The sequence below is a fragment of the Triturus cristatus genome, chromosome 11 (genome assembly GCF_964204655.1).
Source record: "Triturus cristatus chromosome 11, aTriCri1.1, whole genome shotgun sequence".
Lineage (NCBI taxonomy): Eukaryota > Metazoa > Chordata > Amphibia > Caudata > Salamandridae > Triturus > Triturus cristatus.
In genome coordinates this window covers 1,183,692,273-1,183,709,829 of record NC_140594.1, presented here as the reverse complement: position 1 = coordinate 1,183,709,829, position 17,557 = coordinate 1,183,692,273, and the positions used below count along the sequence as shown (strand labels likewise).

The 17,557-nt window shown below is 53.8% G+C and overlaps 1 protein-coding gene across 7 annotated transcripts in view; it reads right to left on the bottom strand.

Moving 5' to 3' along the window:
• Window positions 1-17,557, bottom strand: part of TNK2 (tyrosine kinase non receptor 2) — a 430,040-nt gene that overhangs the window by 242,395 nt on the left and 170,088 nt on the right. Inside the window, exon 1 of one of the 7 annotated variants that reach the window (XM_085635993.1) lies at window positions 13,111-13,236. The exons of the other annotated variants lie outside the window; for them this stretch is intronic. The gene's annotated coding sequence lies outside the window, so the exon portion shown is untranslated. Of the gene's footprint in view, window positions 1-13,110; window positions 13,237-17,557 lie in introns of those variants that run through there. 7 annotated transcript variants of the gene reach the window in all.

Sequence of the window (17,557 nt, the reverse complement as noted above, 5' to 3'; positions counted from 1 at the left end):
AATCTTGAGGGGTTCCACCCCATCTTTCATTGAAGGCGTCGTCACTCGTATTCACCCTAGACCCTCTCTCGCCCACCCCACCAAGGAATGCATTGCCCAAAAAACAAATACAGTGTGGCACCAGATCTCTCGTCTAAAGAAAGTGAAACCACTTCTTCCAGAAAGTGATTACAGAACTTCTGTTCGGGCACTCGTGCTTTCACAACTGGAAGGTAGTAACACCCAGGTCCGTGGCCTCCCGGATTGTGCACTGTCACCCCTACAGCAAGTCTCATCCACGGCCTTCCGAAATATGGTCACATTACCCCCATCCTGATGGAACGCCAGTGGCTCCCCGTACTGGGCTGCATCATCTTCTAAACCAGCCGCATCATTTATTTACAAAGCCATCTTGACCACCACGCCCCACTTATCTTGCGGACAAGCTCTCTGCTGGGTCAGTTCGGTCTGGACTATTCCCATGGGGCACAGGGTCAAGACTGATTTGCATATGGCTGGGTCCAAACTGGGGTGTCGTAGTGGGCAAAAGAACGATGGATTTAACCCAGATCTTTTGACTAGGGGAGAATGTTTGCATTGTCAGCATTCCATCCATCATTTGTTTGCCAACACTCTGCTGGGTCACGGCACACCCGCAGTCGGAACACCGACTGCAGACTAAGAGGTGCATAAAAGAAAACACACTGCAACTGGTTTCTTCCATCTGTAAACACAGGATTTGGAACAGCATCCCATAATCCACCAGGATCATCGATGCTCCTCCAATTTAGAAGAGAGTTGAAGACTTACGATTAAAAAGACATTACATCACAACGCTTCCTGTCCTATCCCTCGTTGACCCCGTGCTCGTCTGTGACCCTATACAGCGCTTCGCTGACGTTTTGACCACTTAGTTTTATAATGCTCTGTATAGACCTGTTATCTTTTACTGCTGTAAAGCGCTCCGATACCTTCGGGTCTAGCTAGTGCTATATAAAACTCTCAAATAAATAAATCCAAATGGAACGACCCTCCCATGCACCTCAGGGCCACCTCATCGCTCTGGGAATTCAGGAAGGGACTTAAAACCTGGCTGTTCAAATGAACAGGTCACCTCTAAGCAGTTAGCAACCCCAGCACCTTGAGACCCACACGGGTGATTTGCCGTGCTCTACAAATCCTTGATCGTCTGACCAATACCACATACACACATAAAAATACTTTCAATGTAGACCATGAACTGCTTCCACGCAGGTCATGAAGGGCACTAGGTTATACCCTACGAGCCTCCCTGGGCAGCCTGGTGTTAGAGGGGTGGACCCCTAGGGTAGCGGACAAGGAGCAGATGGCAGGGGCTCACCTCTCAAGGATGCAGGTGGGTTACACCTGCATGGTTCTCCTTTGGGGGGCGCAGGCCGGAAGGCCCCTTAGTGCTGGATAGATAGATAACAAGCGAGAAGCTTATGGACTTGTCTTCTGTATATAAAATGATTCTGCCATTTTGCTGCTATTGTTCTTATGCGGAGATGATCGTACATGTAAATAGGATTTTAGAAACTGGTGTTTTTTAATGCTGACTCATGTTTGAATCTTTAGATTATGCTAAATAAAATGTATCATCATGTTTAATTGTGATGGTTTTAAGAAAAATGGCCTCTTTCACCCACAATGCTTGCTAGTAAGTCACTGATTCGTGGGGTTGATGAGAGCAGGGCCGGGACCGACCTGGGTGGTCCGGGTCCAAGGCTCATGCTGTCCCCAGACAGCAGTTTGTACTTTACGGAAAGAAAACTCACTTTGGTTTCCCTTTATGAACCCCCTTTGTCCACAATGAACAGTAATGCTGTCCTAAGCGGAGTAACACACCCCATGGCCAGTAAAGCACCCTCACAGACAGCCAGTAATGCACCCTCACAGACAGCAATACACCCCATAGCCAGTAATACACCCCATAGCCAGTAAAGCACCCTCACAGCCAGCAATGCACCCTCACAGCCAGCAATGCACCCTCACAGCAAGTAATGCACCCTCACAGAAAGTAATGCACCCTCACAGAAAGTAATGCACCCTCACAGCAAGTAATACACCCCATAGCCAGTAATGCACCCTCACAGCCAGAACTGCACCCTAACGGCCAGCAATACACCCTCACAGACAGCAATGCACCCTCACAGCCAGCAATGCACCCTCACAGCCAGCAATGCACCCTCACAGATAGCCAGTAATGAACCCTCACAGCCAGCAATGCACCCTCACAGCAAGTAATGCACCCACACAGCAAGTAATGCACCCTCACAGCAAGTAATACACCCCATAGCCAGCAATGCACCCTCACAGCCAACAATGCACCCTCACAACAAGTAATGCACCCTCACAGCAAGTAATACACCCCATAGCCAGTAATGCACCCTCACAGCCAGCAAAAGAATGATGATGGATTAAACCCAGATCATTTGACTGGGGGTGAGTGCTTGCAATGTTCAACACTCCGTCCATCATTTCCTTTGGTTTTTGCTTTGTTCGCCATAAGTGGGCAGGGTATGCTCAGACGTGAGTCCCTTGCTCACTTTGCCACTGGATTCAAGCAAGCCTGGCTGAAGACGGCTGAAATGCCAGAAACCGGTCCTAGGATGCTTGTTTCCGGTCCAGGGAAGACATGGCTTGGCAGTTCGGGCTGGACTGTTCCCATGAGGCACAGGGTCAGACTGATTTGCATATGGCCATGTCTGAACTGGGGTGGAGGAGTGAGCTAAAGAATGATGATGGATTAAACCCGGATCAGTTGACTGGGGGTGAGTGCTTGCAATGTTCAACACTCCGTCCATCATCCCCTATGGTTTTGCTTAACTACCAGTTATGCCACATATGCCCAGTAACAACCCCAAAATGCAATGAAATGATGAGCAATGCCAGCATATGCCCAGTGGCAGCACACAGCTGTCCACGCCCACAATGTTGTCATCTGCCAAGCATTGGCGTCGTGGCCTCAACAAGGAAACAAAAAGGCGTTAGCTATCACTACAGGCCTCCATCTTTGGTGTCTTTCCTGGATGTGCAGGCGTGAAGACTTGTTCTTGGACTCCCGGTATATTGGTACTCAGTCAAACCCTAAACACGGAGATGTTTGTATCCCGTCCGCGTCATTGTCTGTACCGTAATGCAGCCAATGAGGTGGAGAGGCTCAGAAATCCCTCCTTCAAGACACTTATGGTACAGCCAGCATCATGAAATCAGCGGGTCCCGTCAGGCCACAATGTGCCAATAAAAAGACCATTACACAGTACCGCCCCTCCCCCCTTCTGATGAGGTCCTCCTTTAAAACTGGGTGGGCGCCAGAATGCCCGTTTGTGTCAGGATCTGCCATCAGTGCCCACGCAAGGGTCTCAACGTGCCAGCCTCCCCCCTTCTGATGAGGTCCTCCTTTAAAGCTAGGTAGGCGCCAGAATGCGCGTTTGTGCCAGGATCTGCCATCAGTGCCCACGCAAGGGTCTCACCGTGCCAGACATGCCCACAGACGTCAAGAATTTCAACCTATGCGCCACTGGTGACCCCTTCGTGCAAGAAGTGCCAGAAATCTACCAATAATTTACCTGCAGCCCCGCTACAGCTGCCCTGCTCTTCCTTTACACAGTGCAAGCAGCGCCCTGACGCGTCTACTCTGCAGGCCCAGCGCTTTCACACGTGGCTGTGGGTGACTGTGTGACCCTGCAGTCTGTGGCCACTCACCATATGGCTGTGAAGGTGCAAGGAGGTTCGCGACACGTGACGGGGCCTACGCTGTCTGTCACACTACAAATGTCTGCGCTGTACAGGGTGCAAGCCTGTGAGGTCTTTATTCTACAGGACATAAGCCTGTGAGATCGGTGTTCTACAGGACGTAAGCCTGTCAGATCTGTGTTCTACAGCATGTAAGCCTGTGAGATATGTGTTATACTTATGCATGATGTAAACCTGTGATGTCTCGGTTATAGAGGGTGTAAACACAAGGAGATGATGGACGGAGAGCTGAAACTTTTCATACACTCACCCCCACTCACAGATCTGGGTTGAATCCATCTTTGTTCTTTAGATCACTTCACCACCTCAATTCAGACACAGCTATATGCAAATCAGTCTTGACCCTGTGCCTCATGAGAACAGTCCAGCCCGAACTGCCAAGCCAGGTCTTCCCTGAACAGGAAACAAGTATCCTGGGACCGGTTTCTGGGTAACACCCTTCATCAGCCAGGCTAGTTTGAATTTAGTGGCAAAGTGAGCGAGGGACCCACTTCTGGGCATACCCTGCCAACTTAGAGTGAACAAAACAAACACAAGGAGATGATGGACGGAGCGCTGAAACTTTTGGATGTAAACCTGTGATGTCTGTTTCGTACAGGATGTAAGCTTGTGATATATATTCCACGGGTTACTGGCATGTGATGTCTGTGTCATACAGAATGCAAGCCTGTTATGTCTGTTCTATAGGTTACAGGCCTGTAATGTCTGTGTCCTACAGGGTGTAAGCCTGGGATGTCTGTTCTACAGGTTACAGGCCCACCGATGCAGATGAGCAGCCCGCACTGGTGAAGACCCTCGCGGGATGTCAGTGATGAAGGCCCTGGCACTGGTGTAAAGAGGCTGGAACCCCGAGAACTTCCCAGAGAGAACAGCCAGCCCAAGAGGGGCGCAGTCGGGTCCACCCGGAAACACCCGGCTCCGCGGCCGCAAGCGGGGTCCAGGTCTGGCCCTCTCCTGAACGGGGGAAGGAGGCAAAGCATGGGGGGCTTCGGAGGAGGGCACGAAGCTCTGCTGGGGTCACTGGTCTGAGGATACCCCTAAACCCTCCCCCTTCCCTCAGGGGCATTGAGGGTGGGAACGTTCAAAGCATGCACATCACAGCTGCTTAGGGGGTTCACCCTCTAGGGGAGGGGGCCTAGGGGCTGTTAACACACCCTAGACAGCCCCGCCTCATGCGGTTGCGATTGCTGTTCCAAGACCCCGGGCAGCTCACCCTGAAAGTGCCCACCATGTCCTCTGTGCCCCCTCTATTCCTGTGGGCGGGGCCAGGCCGAGAACTCTCTAAATACTATCCTCGAACTGTTATTTCGCAGCACTTTAAATGGCCGGTGTTTTTACTGTCCATCACGGTGACGCGCATATTATCGACCCCAGAATGATGAAACGCTGACACTTAGCGACGAACTCTTAAATCAGGCCGAGCTGCATTCCGGGACATTGAGTAAACACACTGCCCACGCTTGCGTCCGATGCCAGGGAGTGCCCTCGGTGACACGCACCGCATCGACCCCAGAAAGATGAACGGGTAAGTCTCAGAGGCGATCTGGCAGGGTGAAAGGCCTGCTCCACCCCCAGGCTGGCACGCGGCTCTGGTATCACTGTCTCAGGGCAGCGCCGGAAGCGGAGTGTCTAATCTTCTAGGCACACGTGCACGAAGGCGGTGGCGTGGTGAGGCAACCTGTCATTACAGGCACTAATAACAGTAATATTGTGCGGCTTATGCGGCACCCTGAGTCCGGCTGCATTCCACGGCATGTCACCAACTCACCGCACATACTTCAACCCTGCCTCAGAGGAGGAGGCCTCATTTAGCAGCCCCGTGAGGGCGGGGGTCAAAGGTCAGAGCGGTGTCCCCAGCCCAAGGCAGACGTCAAAGGCAGCACTGCAGAGCACAGTGAAGAGAGCAGACCTCACAGGTCCCCTTCACTACAGAGGGAAGACATCAGAGGTTTACACACTGAAGAGAACAGACATCACAGACGCAGAGCCGAGATACCACAGCCCTGCACCCTGTAAACACAGACACCAGTCTTGCACCCAGTACGGCACCGAGACCAGGGCTCAAGTCACAATAAGCACACAGGCACCACAGGCTTGCACCCTGTATAACACAAGCACCACAGGTTTACATCCTGTACAACACAGATATCACAGACCTGTAACCCGTAGAACAGACATCGCAGACTTGCTTCCTGCAGAACTCACACATCACAGGCTCACACCTTGTAGAACACAGACATTACAGGCTTACATCCGGTACAACACAGACATCACGGTTACATCTTGTAGAAAACCGACATTACAGGCTTACATCCGGTAGTAGACAGACATTACAGGCTTACATCCGGTACGACAGACATCACAAGCCTGTAACCCGTCAAACAGACATCACATACTTTAATCCTGTAGTACACACACATTACAGGCTTACATCCTGTACAACACATACATCACGGATACATCCTCTAGTACACAGACATAACAAGCTTACATTCTGTACGACAGACATCACAGGCTTGTAAACGTAGAACAGACATCGCAGACTTACAACCTTAGAACTCAGACATCACACACAGTCCTGTAACCCTTAGAACACATACATCACAGGCTTACATCCTGTAGTACACAGACATTACAGGCTTACATCCTGTACAACTCATACATCACGGGTACATCTTTTAATACACAGATATCACAGGCTTACTGTGAGAAAGTGCCATCTTTCTTGCATGGTATGCCCCCACTTTTTGCTGAATTGCTGAATGTACTTTGATGGAGTGTGCCCTGGACTCCTGCCAATCAGGTGCCCAGGGCCTATGTTCCTTCCCTAAAACAAACCAAACCCAAATCGGCAAACCGTGGCCACATGTCAGCCCCTGGTAAATGGTACCCTAGGTACCCAGGGCTTTGTGACCCGGGAAGGCCTCTAAGAGCTGCAGCACTCATTGTGCCACCCTTAGAGGCCCTGTACCCTTACACACACACACACACACTGCCCTGGCAGGCTGAGTGTTTGGGTGCAAGACCAAAACAAAGTCGACATGGCACACATCCCTGTGTGCCATGCCCATCACATACACTGCCATGGCATACATCAGTCACCCCTCTAGCTGGGTGCCCTATGCCAGTGGTGTGGGCACAGGAGCAAGAGCCCTGTGCCCCTACAGTGCCCAGGTCCATCCCTGAGCCCTGTAAGTGCAGTGCTGCCATTTAAAGAGTACATGGTGCTGGTAGCTCGACAAACACGAGCTCCACAGCACCATAATGGCAACACTGAAGACTGAGAAGTTTGGTATCAAACTTCCCAGCACATTAAACCCGCACTGATGCCAGTGTGGGATTTAATGTACCCAGCACCCCAGAGGGCATCTTAGAGGTGCCCCCTCGAACCTAACCTACAAATCCACGTCTGCTCTGAGGCTGCCTAGGCTGCCACCAAGCAGACATGTTGCTGGACCCCTGGGTAGGAGAGCCCCTGCTCTCCTGGGCCTGCAACAATGCACATCCTGGGCGAGGTGCTAAATCTCCTCCCCCAGGATGGGTAGGGGGAAGCTTCAAAGGCATGCCGCCTCTGTGAGTTTCCCCAGGCCCCTGCAACCCCCCACTCTGGCGGGAAGCTTTGGCCGGAAACCCCAAATAAGGACAGGGGATGTGCCAGCCTGCCAACCCCACCCCTCAGTTGGGGGAGGCGAGGTGAAGCACATCTCCGGGCTCTCGCCATCTTGAAGATGGGGAGCCCTACCCTATCAGGACTAGGCTACTGCCCCCCTCCCACAGGAGAGAGGCAGGATAGGGGGTGTACCCACCCCAGGACGGGGACCCATTGGTCCCTGCCCTTCACCTACCTGTAACGCCCCTAAATCTAGTATTTAGGGGCACCCTGAACCTTCCTTCCCCAGATTCCGAAATTACAAGAAGAGCAAGAAGAAAAGAAGACCTGCCCTGCAGCTGCGAAGGAGAGGGAGACACCACCTGCTTTGGCCCCAGCCCTACCGGCCTGTCGACCTCGAACCTGCTCCTGCTCCAATCCCGGCATCTCTTGTGGCCAGCAACCTCACCAACCCCGGAGGACCTGGCTACCTTTGAACTCTGATCCCCTGGGACTCCCATGAGTAGAGGCTCTACTCAAAAACTACCTTTCACCCCTGGCAGCAGCCCGGAACCGCGATCCCAGCCCACTCTGCACCAGCCAAGCCTGGCCGGTGCCGGAGTGAACTAAATCCACGAGGACGACCCCACGGCGACTGTGACCCCGAGTCCGGCACCCAAGGACCCCCCTCGACAATCCTGACGAAGCCTGCAGCCTCAGAACAGTGTGCCACCTCAACAGAGGGTAAGATTTTCTGACACCAAAAGGCACCCCTGCACCCGGCGCCCCACGGCCCTCTGTGTCCAATCCCGGGGTACCTACCCATCCTCCAACTACCCAACTTACCTCTCGAAGTGGTGGTGGCACCTGAAGAGTCCTCGTACCCGAGCTTGCAGTCTTTTTCTAACCAGAGATTTCCCATTGACATCCATTGAGCGCCCAAAGGCTCAAAAGCACTCTGCACCCAGCCGCCCGAGTGGCCCTGGCAGTGAAAACTTCTACTCCTACATACTTCCCCACTTGCCCTGAGTAAGTGACCAGGAGCCCAGCTCCCACAGCCGCGTGGCTTGCCTTACAGCAGCCACCAAACAAGGCCCCCCTATCCCTCATAGGATAACATTGGGCCTAACTCTCTCTGCACCCGGCCGCCCTAGAGCCGCTGAGGGTGAACCAACTGTACCTACCTGACCCTGGGAGTCCCCCGAGTCTGTGCCCAGAACCTCAACTCTGCCAGTCGAGTACTTACCCTTGAACCGCAAACTCTATTTTCCTCATAGGGTAACATTGACTGGCTTTTCCTGAAATTTCTTCCAAGTGTGGACTTTTCAAATCTTCAAATATTCACCAAAAATCAGCCGAGTGACAAAAACGAATTTACTCACCTGTTCCTAGGTGAGCTCCCAGTGCTGGATCTTGGTGCCCAGCACTGACTCCGAAAAATCTCTACAACTGTACTTACCCTTAACTCAATTTTCTTCTATAGGAAACCATTGACTGTTTTTCTGTGAAATTTCTTCTAAGTGTCGATTTCTGCAATCTTTAAATATTCTTCAAAAATCGTATAATATCTGAAAACGTAATTGCCTACCTGTTTTGGATAAAGGTCCCAGTACTGAGTCTAGATACCCAGTACTGGATTACAAAAGTAACGAGAACGTACCATACCTGTGACCTGCATTTTCTTCCATAGGGAATCATTGATTGTTTGCTCTGAAATATTTTCTAAGTGTCAACTTTTAAAATAGCTAAATATTAGTTAAAAATCATTACAGTACTTAAGTCGACTTTCATCACTTGATTCTGAGAACTGACCCAGGGCTGAATCTAGGATCCAGTCCTGGAATTACAAAAGTAATCTAAAAAGTAATCTGTTGCAAATAACTTGAATTTATCATTGAGCTCAATGTATTGTTGTGTTTAGAAATAGAGTTGCCTGTTGCAACCACTTGTAACTGTTTACTAAAATCTATTGCATATAGAAAAGTATTTATATGAAACATCTCCTGTCGAGAAAGTATATTTTAATTCCAAGTGTTGGTTCTAAAATAAAAAAAGCATATATTTTTTATATATAAACCATTGGCCTAGAGTTCAGTTATTTAGTGTGTGGAACTATTTGCTGACTGAGTGTGTACAACAAGTGCTTTACACTGTCCTCTGGTACTGCCTTACTGCTCGACCAGGCTACCACTTTGGAGAGTAAGGTCATACCTAACTTTGACCTCTGTTAAACCCTTGGGGTCTGTGGACTCTGTACACCCTGTACCTATTAAGGAACAGTATATACAGAGCCACTTTCTCACACTTACATCTTGTACAACACATACAGCACAGGTTTACATCCTGTAGTACACAGACATCACAGGCTTACATCCTGTAAAATACAGACATGGCAGGTTTACATCCTGTAGTACACAGACATTACAGGCTTATATCCTAAATAACACAGGCATCACAGGCTAGCACGCTGTATAACACATACATCACAGGTTTACAACCTGTACTCCTGTACAACACAGACATCACAGGCATGCACTGTGTACAACACAGATATCACTTGCCTGAAACCCGTAGATCAGACATCATGGCTTGCATCCTGCAGAATACATGCCTCACAGGCTGTGTCCTGGTTGTGTGTGCTGCCATGCTGTGTATTCCGGTCGTGCGAGCTGCCATGCTGTGTATCCCTGTTGTGGGAGCGGTTATGCTGTGTATCCCTGTTGTGTGAGCTGCCATGCTGTGTATCCCGGTTGTGTGAGCTGCCATGCTGTGTGTACCGGTTGTGTGAGCTGCCATGCTGTGTGTACCTGTTGTGCGAGCTGCCATGCTGTGTGTACCTGTTGTGCGAGCTGCCATGCTGTGTGTACCTGTTGTGCGAGCTGCCATGCTGTGTGTACCTGTTGTGTGAGCTGCCATGCTGTGTGTACCTGTTGTGCGAGCTGCCATGCTGTGTGTACCTGTTGTGTGAGCTGCCATGCTGTGTATCCCGGTTGTGTGAGCTGCCATGCTGTGTATCCCTGTTGTGTGAGCTGCCATGCTGTGTATCCCTGTTGTGTGAGCTGCCATGCTGTGTATCCCTGTTGTGTGAGCTGCCATGCTGTGTATCCCTGTTGTGTGAGCTGCCATGCTGTGTATCCCTGTTGTGTGAGCTGCCATGCTGTGTATCCCTGTTGTGTGAGCTGCCATACTGTGTGTACCTGTTGTGTGAGCTGCCATGCTGTGTATCCCTGTTGTGCGAGCTGCCATGCTGTGTATCCCTGTTGTGCGAGCTGCCATGCTGTGTGTACCTGTTGTGTGAGCTGCCATGCTGTGTATCCCGGTTGTGTGAGCTGCCATGCTGTGTATCCCTGTTGTGTGAGCTGCCATGCTGTGTATCCCGGTTGTGTGAGCTGCCATGCTGTGTATCCCTGTTGTGTGAGCTGCCATGCTGTGTATCCCTGTTGTGTGAGCTGCCATGCTGTGTGTACCGGTTGTGGGAGCTCCTGTGTTGTGTGCCTCTGTTGTGGGAGCTCCTGTGTTGTGTGCCCCTGTTGTGGGAGCTCCTGTGTTGTGTGCCTCTGTTGTGGGAGCTCCTGTGTTGTGTGCCTCTGTTGTGGGAGCTCCTGTGTTGTGTGCCTCTGTTGTGGGAGCTCCTGTGTTGTGTGCCCCTGTTGTGGGAGCTCCTGTGTTGTGTGCCCCTATTGTGGGAGCTCCTGTGTTGTGTGTACCGGTTGTGGGAGCTCCTGTGTTGTGTGCCTCTGTTGTGGGAGCTCCTGTGTTGTGTGCCTCTGTTGTGGGAGCTCCTGTGTTGTGTGTCTCTGTTGTGGGAGCTCCTGTGTTGTGTGCCTGTTGTGGGAGCTCCTGTGTTGTGTGCCTCTGTTGTGGGTGCTCCTGTGTTGTGTGCCCCTGTTGTGGGAGCTCCTGTGTTGTGTGCCTCTGTTGTGGGAGCTCCTGTGTTGTGTGCCTCTGTTGTGGGAGCTCCTGTGTTGTGTGCCTCTGTTGTGGGAGCTCCTGTGTTGTGTGCCTCTGTTGTGGGAGCTCCTGTGTTGTGTGCCTCTGTTGTGGGAGCTCCTGTGTTGTGTGCCTGTTGTGGGAGCTCCTGTGTTGTGTGCCTCTGTTGTGGGAGCTCCTGTGTTGTGTGCCTCTGTTGTGGGAGCTCCTGTGTTGTGTGTCTTTGTTGTGGGAGCGGAGCTCCTGTGTTGTGTGCCTGTTGTGGGCGCTCCTGTGTTGTGTGCCTGTTGTGGGAGCTCCTGTGTTGTGTGCCTGTTGTGGGAGCTCCTGTGTTGTGTGCCTCTGTTGTGGGAGCGGAGCTCCTGTGTTGTGTGCCTCTGTTGTGGGAGCTCCTGTGTTGTGTGCCTGTTGTGGGAGCTCCTGTGTTGTGTGCCTGTTGTGGGAGCTCCTGTGTTGTGTGTCTCTGTTGTGGGAGCTCCTGTGTTGTGTGCCTGTTGTGGGAGCTCCTGTGTTGTGTGCCTGTTGTGGGAGCTCCTGTGTTGTGTGCCTCTGTTGTGGGAGCTCCTGTGTTGTGTGCCTCTGTTTTGGGAGATCCTGTGTTGTGTGCCTCTGTTTTGGGAGATCCTGTGTTGTGTGCCTCTGTTGTGGGAGCTCCTGTGTTGTGTGCCTCTGTTGTGGGAGCTCCTGTGTTGTGTGCCTCTGTTGTGGGAGCTCCTGTGTTGTGTGTCTCTGTTGTGGGAGCTCCTGTGTTGTGTGCCTCTGTTGTGGGAGCTCCTGTGTTGTGTGCCTCTGTTGTGGGAGCTCCTGTGTTGTGTGACCCTGTTGTGGGAGCTCCTGTGTTGTGTGTACCGGTTGTGGGAGCTCCTGTGTTGTGTGCCTCTGTTGTGGGAGCTCCTGTGTTGTGTGCCCCTGTTGTGGGAGCTCCTGTGTTGTGTGCCTCTGTTGTGGGAGCTCCTGTGTTGTGTGCCTGTTGTGGGAGCTCCTGTGTTGTGTGTACCGGTTGTGGGAGCTCCTGTGTTGTGTGTCTCTGTTGTGGAGCTCCTGTGTTGTGTGCCTCTGTTGTGGGAGCTCCTGTGTTGTGTGTACCGGTTGTGGGAGCTCCTGTGTTGTGTGCCTCTGTTGTGGGAGCTCCTGTGTTGTGTGTACCGGTTGTGGGAGCTCCTGTGTTGTGTGCCTCTGTTGTGGGAGCTCCTGTGTTGTGTGCCTGTTGTGGGAGCTCCTGTGTTGTGTGTACCGGTTGTGGGAGCTCCTGTGTTGTGTGTCTCTGTTGTGGGAGCTCCTGTGTTGTGTGTACCGGTTGTGGGAGCTCCTGTGTTGTGTGTCTCTGTTGTGGGAGCTCCTGTGTTGTGTGTCTCTGTTGTGGGAGCTCCTGTGTTGTGTGCCTGTTACACGAGCTGTCGTTATGTTTTATCCACCAACGAGTTGCCATGTCGGGTGCCAACGACGCGCCCCGTGAATGTTGAGATCTGCTGTGCGAGCTGCCACCCTGTACCCGCAAACATGAGGTGGAGGTACAGAGCCGTGTGTACAGTGCGGTTTTTATAGTGCAGTGTACAGAGCAGTGTGTACAGACAGAGCCATGTGTACAGTGCAGTGTGTACAGTGCAGTGTGTACAGAGCGGCGTGTACAGCCAGCACGTCTATGGGAAAATAAGGAGTGTTCCTGAAAGGCGAGCGGGGCCGGGGCGGTTAGATGCGAGGCACAGGCCTCACTTGGTGCAGTCCACCCGATGCTTTAGAGATACTGCCGTCTCCTGGATAGTCTCAAACACAAGAACCCCCTCCTCCCCTCTCCAGTGATCCCCCCCCCAGGGGTACAGCTGTACACACAGTACCTTCCCAGAGCGACGGGCGCGCCCCCATCCATCCACCGGTGGCCCTGGCAGTCCTCACGGCGCGTCCACCCAGCCTGCGCCCGCCGGCGGTCACACGCTGCGCCGGTGCGCAGGGCGCGCAGGACTGGGCACCAGAGAGGCCGCCCTCCTGTAATTACACCTCATTAGCCCTGGCACCGTCAGGTGTGCTCACCACTCTGCAATGTGCACTGTCCCGTGGAATGTGCGGTGCCTGGGAGGGGGCAGGGAGACACCCACTGCCACACCGGATGTGCCAGCGCACACAAATAGCGCAGGTGTGCGAGGCGCAGAGCCGGCCGCTGATCCAACAAACACAGCCCCCACCTGCCCCCGGCTCCCGTCCGGCCAGACATGTCCCTAGAAAGGCATGCGCCCTCCCACAGAGGCCTGACGCGCACTTACAGCCACTGTGGCCTCCGGGACAGCCGGGCCTCTGACCCCTGGGACGCGCAAACATGACACCTAGGTGCCCCGGGACCCTCGGCGGATGCCGCAGACGCTTCTACCAAGCATGTGAAAGTGCAGAGGAGCACACGGCTGGCACAGGCAGGGCCTGAAGCTCACACCTTCTGCTTCCTCACGTACTGTCTCCTATGAAGCACCAGCGAGGTCTACAACCTGGCGACCCCTGGCAAGCACCTGGTCGGACTGGCGTGGGCCACCTCGGGTCATTAATCTGAGAGGCTGCCTGCGGCGCATGCGCCGTGATTACTAGAAGGTATAGGCCGGCAACGCAGAGCTCCTTCTCTTGTGACATCTTATGGCCACTCTGCATGGGCACCCCACCACGAGCCCCGGGGTGTCTGGTGAAGGCTGTGCGCATGCGCACGCCTTTGCCCTCCCATCGCCCCTCAGATGCAAACAAGATCAGGGTGATCACTGCAACCTCGCAGGCCCCGTGGCCGCCCTCCCCGAGCCCAGGCCGCACCGCCAGGACCGTGCGAAGACATTTTTATATACGACCAAGTGTCCGAAGCTCGGTGGGCCCGGCGCCGGCTGCGGAGCAGAGATGCCGTCTACGTCTCTGCACGGCCACGGAGTCTTTCATGTACGTGGAAGTCCGAATACACCACTTACCTGCACAGGAACAACCGATGCCAGAAATCTTAAAACATGGACCAAATCTGTCCCCCTAATTAAGAGACAGCGCTGAGAAAAACGCTCTGGGCGCTATCTGGTCCTCAAACCCTGGAATAACCCCGGCCCCTTAAATTCAGGGACTCGAACAATAATCGGATGTTTCATTTGGTAGCACCAGGGGGGCGCTCTGAATAAAATACAAACAATTGCAATAAAGCCAAGCGCCACTTATGATCAGGTTCAAAGACAAGAACAGTTCATTTTGGGCAAAAAATAAACACAAGAGAACGATTTTCACAGGCAAAAATATGGCAGCTGCGAACCCTCCAGAATACTCTGCCCTGCTGTAAGAAACACCATTACCCCCCCCCCCCCCTCGGTGGTTGTAATCAGCAGCCTGTCCACCCTTCTGTGGAAGTAAGCAGCGCCACGTCCACCCTTCTGTGCAGTGAACAGTACCACGTCCACCCCTCTGTGGCTGTGAGCAGGGCCAGGTCCACCCCTCTGTGGCTGTGAGCAGCACCACTTCCACCCTTCTGTGAGCAGCACCACTTCCACCCTTCTGTGAGCAACACCACGTCCACCCTTCTGTGGCTCTGAGCAGCACCATGTCCACCCCTCTGTACCTGTGAGCAGTACTACTTCCACCCCTCTGTGGCTGTGAGCGGCGCCAGGTCCACCCTTCTGTGCAGTGAGCAGCACCACTTTTACCCTTCTGTGCAGTGAACAGTACCACGTCCACCCCTCTGTGGCTGTGAGTAGCGCCACATCCACCCTTCTGTGGCTGTGAGCAGCGCCAGGTCCACCCATCTGTGGCTGTGAGCAGCGCCAGGTCCACCCATCTGTGGCTGTGAGCAGCGCCAGGTCCACCCATCTGTGGCTGTGAGCAGCGCCACGTCCACCCATCTGTGGCTGTGAGCAGCGCCACGTCCACCCATCTGTGGCTGTGAGCAGCACCAGGTCCACCCTTCTGTGGCTGTGAGCAGCGCCACGTCCACCCATCTGTGGCTGTGAGCAGCACCAGGTCCACCCTTCTGTGGCTGTGAGCAGCGCCACGTCCACCCATCTGTGGCTATGAGCAGCACCACGTCCACCCCTCTGTGGCTGTGAGCAGCACCACTTCCACCCTTCTGTGGCTGTGAGCAGCACCACTTCCACCCTTCTGTGAGCAACACCATGTCCACCTTCTGTGGCTGTGAGCAGCGCCATGTCCACCCCTCTGTGGCTGCGAGCAGTACCACGTCCACCCTTCTGTGCAGTGAACAGTACCACGTCCACCCCTCTGTGGCTGTGAGCAGCGCCAGGTCCACCCCTCTGTGGCTGTGAGCAGCACCACTTCCACCCTTCTGTGAGCAACACCACGTCCACCCTTCTGTGGCTGTGAGCAGCACCATGTCCACCCCTCTGTACCTGTGAGCAGTACTACTTCCACCCCTCTGTGGCTGTGAGCAGCGCCAGGTCCACCCTTCTGTGGCTGTGAGCAGCGCCATGTCCACCCCTGTGTGGCTGTGAGCAGCACCACGTCCACCCTTCTGTGCAGTGAACAGTACCACGTCCACCCCTCTGTAGCTGTGAGCAGCACCAGGTCCACCCGTCTGTGGCTGTGAGCAGCGCCAGGTCCACCCTTCTGTGGCTGTGAGCAGCACCACTTCCACCCTTCTGTGAGCAACACCATGTCCACCTTCTGTGGCTGTGAGCAGCGCCATGTCCACCCCTCTGTGGCTGTGACTGTGACCAGCGCCATGTCCACCCCTCTGTGGCTGTGAGCAGCGCCATGTCCACCCCTCTGTGGCTGTGAGGAGTTCCACTTCCACCCTTCTGTGGCTGCGAGCAGTACCACGTCCACCCTTCTGTGCAGTGAACAGTACCACGTCCACCCCTCTGTGGCTGTGAGCAGCGCCAGGTCCACCCCTCTGTGGCTATGAGCAGCACCACTTCCACCCTTCTGTGAGCAGCACCATGTCCACCCCTCTGTACCTGTGAGCAGTACTACTTCCACCCCTCTGTGGCTGTAAGCAGCGCCAGGTCCACCCTTCTGTGGCTGTAAGCAGCACCACTTCCACCCTTCTGTGCAGTGAACAGTACCACGTCCACCCCTCTGTGGCTGTGAGCAGCGCCATGTCCACCCCTCTGTGGCTGTGAGCAGCGCCGTGTCCACCCCTCTGTGGCTGTGAGCAGCGCTGTGTCCACCCCTCTGTGGCTGTGAGCAGCGCCATGTCCACCCCTCTGTGGCTGTGAGCAGCGCCATGTCCACCCCTCTGTGGCTGTGAGCAGCGCCATGTCCACCCCTCTGTGGCTGTGAGCAGCGCCATGTCCACATCTCTGTGGCTGTGAGCAGCGCTGTGTCCACCCCTCTGTGGCTGTGAGCAGCGCCATGTCCACCCCTCTGTGGCTGTGAGCAGCGCCATGTCCACATCTCTGTGGCTGTGAGGAGTTCCACTTCCACGCTTCTGTGGCTGTGAGCAGCGCCACGTCCACCCTTGTTATGTTATCCTGTGTTATAAAGCGCACAGAAGCCCCAGCAAAGAGGGGTCCCAGCGCTGAAAGCATAAACATATAAGGCTGCTGACAGAAAAAAGAAACTAAAGCGGGGGAAGAGGTGTGTTTTGATGGCCTTGCGGAACGCCAGGTACTTATTCATGTCGCGGATGAATATAGGCAAAGCGTTTCAGAGTTTGGCGGCCAATAAACGGAAACAGCGCCCACCTGCCCGAACCCTTCTCACCCGGGGAACAGCCGCCAGATGTTGTCCCATCAAACGAAGTTGACGAGAGGGAGAGTAGGGTGAAAGCAAGTTCGCCAGAATGCCAGGAGAGGAGAGGTTCAGAATTTTAAAGGAGATACAGAGGGCCTTGAATTCCACGCCTTGGCCACAGGCAGCCAGTGTAGCCGACGAGTAGCACTGGCGTGGGAGCAGGTTCTAGGGGGTGCAGAAGAGCTGGGGGCGCAGAAGAGCTCTGGCCGCAGCGTTTAGGACTCTCTGCCGTCTCGGGGCTTCGGTCTTGTTAGCCCCTAAATAGAGTGCATTGGCGTAGTCAAGTCTTGACAAGATGGAGGACTGGACAATCATGTTCTGATTAGTGCATTTCCGTATGTGTATGGGTGGCTGGTTCCAATACATGGGGGCACGGTAGGAGACGGCTCCGCCTCCTGAACGCGACCTGCTGATCCGAGGGACTGTGAGAAGAGCTTTATCTGCAGATCTTAAAGTCTGCCTGCAGGTAGGGTGTGTTACAGCAAACAAATGATGGACGAATGCTGACAATGCAAACATTCTCCCCCAGTCAAAAAGATCTGGGTTAAATCCATCGTTCTTTTGCCCACTACGCCACCCCAGTTTGCATAT